The 2553-nt window shown below is 39.4% G+C and overlaps 1 non-coding gene across 1 annotated transcript; it reads left to right on the forward strand.

Annotated features, from left to right (window-relative positions):
* The first annotated feature begins 1852 nt into the window (after window positions 1-1852).
* On the forward strand, window positions 1853-1960 carry LOC114114635 (U6 spliceosomal RNA). Its single transcript, XR_003589256.1, has one exon. It is a non-coding gene; the product is annotated as a U6 spliceosomal RNA (small nuclear RNA).
* Window positions 1961-2553: the final 593 nt, after the last annotated feature.

Here is a 2553-nt window from a genome sequence, read left to right on the forward strand (position 1 = left end):
GTAGTAGAAAGAATATGATAAATAAAGCTGACAGGTATGTGATAAATGGAGAAAATATTTGAAACCTGTCCTAAATATTAATGCCTTTGATAAAGAACTCTTAGAAATTGCTGAACACTTTCATTCATTCAATAAATATTTATTGAGTGCTTATGCTTTGTCAGGCACTGTTGTAGATGCTTGGAAGACATAAATGAATGGGAAGCTATAAGTCTCTGCCATTATAGGTCTTACCTCTTCATGCAATTTATTTTAAAAATGCAAATAGTAATAAAAATGCAAAAATCTTGACCTCCATTAGCATTTAAAGACATGTGAATATAAAAGTTTTGTCTTTATTTGTTACTAGTTAAATCAGTAGAGATTTTAAAAATTGATTATTCTCAGTGATGTCAGGGTATCGGAAACACTCTCATACACTTCTGAAAGGAGTATAAATTGGTAGAAAATTTTTGGAAGGCTATTTGGTGGTCTTAAGAGGGCTGACTACAGTTCCTCTTTTAGAAATTTATACCGAATAAAACACCACTCTAATGGCAGGAAGTGAAGAAGAACCAAAGAGCCTCTTGATGAGGGTGAAGGAAGAGAGTGAAAAAGCCAGCTTAAAACTCAATATTAAAAAAACAAAGGTCGTGACATCCAGTCCCATCACTTCATGGCAAATAGAAGGTGAAAAGGTGGAAGCAGTGACAGACTTCCTCTTCTTGGGCTCTCAAATCACTCTGGCTGGTGACTGTGGCCATGAAATTAGAAGATGATTGCTTTCTGGCAGGAAAGATGACAAACCTAGACAGTGTGTTACAAAGCAAAGGCATCATTTTGCTGGCAAAGGTCTGTATAGCCAAGGCTATAGCCTTTCTTGGGCTTCCCTGGTAGCTCAGCTGGTAAAGAACACGCCTGCAATGCAGGAGACCTCGGTTCAATCCCTGGGTTGGGAAGATGCCCTGGAGGAGGGAAAGGCTACCCACTCCAGTATTCTGGCCTGGAGAATTCCATGGACTCTATGGTCCATGGGGTCGGAAAGAGTCAGACATGACTGAGCCCCTTTCACTTTCACTTTCATAGTCTTTCTAGTAGTCATGTATGGATGTGAGAGTTGGACAATAAAGAAGGCAGAGCACCAAAGAACTGATGTTTTCAAACTGTGGTGCTGGAGAAGACTCTTGAGAGTGCCTTGGAAAGCAGGGAGATCAAACCAGTCAATCTTTTCTTTTTTTTTTTTTTTAATTGGAGGCTAATTACTTTACAATATTGTGGTGGTTTTTGCCATACATTCACATGAATCAGCCATGGGTGTACATGTGTTTCCCATTCTGACCCTCCCTCCTACCTCCCTCCCCATCCCATCCCTCAGGGTCATCCCAGTGCACCAGCCATGAGCACCCTGCCTCATGCATCGAACCCAGACTCAAACAAGTCAGTCTTAAAGGAAATCAACCCTGAATACTCTTTGGAAGGATTTTGCTGAAGCTGAAGTTGCAATACTTTGGTGACCTGATGTGAACAGCTGACTCACTGGAAAACACCCTAATGCTGGAAAAGATTGAAGGCAGAAGGAGAAGACAGTGACAGAGGATGAGATGGTTGGATGGCATCACCAATTCAATGGACATGGATCTGGGCAAACTCCTGGAGATGGTAAGAGACAGAAGAGCTTGGCGTGCTGTAGTCCATGGGGTCACAAAGAGTCAGACACGAATTGGTGACTGAATAACAACAATAACGAAGTAAATAAGCAGGTAATTGCAAAAAGAATGTAAGCATAAGGATGTATACTTCAGAGCTATTTATAAGGGCAAAAAAATTGGAAACAATCTAAATTTGGTACATACACACAACATAAGAAATTGTAGTGCTCGCTTCAGCAGCACGTATACTAAAAAATTAGAATGATGCAGAAAAGATTAGCATGGTCCCTGTGAAGAATGACAAACAAATTCATGGAGCATTCCATTATGTTGAAAAAATGGGTACAAGACTTAAATAAACATTTCTCCAAAGAAGACATAGAGATGGCCAAGAGGTGCATGAAAAGATATTAATCATCACTAATTATCAGAGAAATACATATCAAAACTACAGTGAGGTATCACTTCACATTAATCAGAATGGCCATCATTAAAAAGTCTACAAATAACAAATGCTGGAAGGGGTGTGGAGAAAAGGGAACCCTCCTGCACTGTTAGGATCGTAAATTGGTGCAGCCACTATGGAAAATACTATGGAGGTTCTTCAAAAACAAATTGAGTTGCCACACAATTTAGCAATCACTCCCCTGGCATTTATCCAGACAAATTTATAATTTGAAAAGATACACACACCCCCTATGTTCATCATAGCACTATTTACAATAGCCAAGAGATGGAAGAAACCTAAACATCCATCAACAGATAAGTGGATAAAGAAAATGTGGTATATACACGCAATGGAGTATTACTCCGCCAGAAAAGGAATGAAATAATGCCATTTGCAGCAACATGGATGGACCTAGAGATGATCATAGTAAATCAGAAAGAGAAAGAAAAATACCACACGATATCACTCGTATGTGGA

The sequence above is a fragment of the Ovis aries genome, chromosome 4, assembly GCF_016772045.2.
Source record: "Ovis aries strain OAR_USU_Benz2616 breed Rambouillet chromosome 4, ARS-UI_Ramb_v3.0, whole genome shotgun sequence".
Lineage (NCBI taxonomy): Eukaryota > Metazoa > Chordata > Mammalia > Artiodactyla > Bovidae > Ovis > Ovis aries.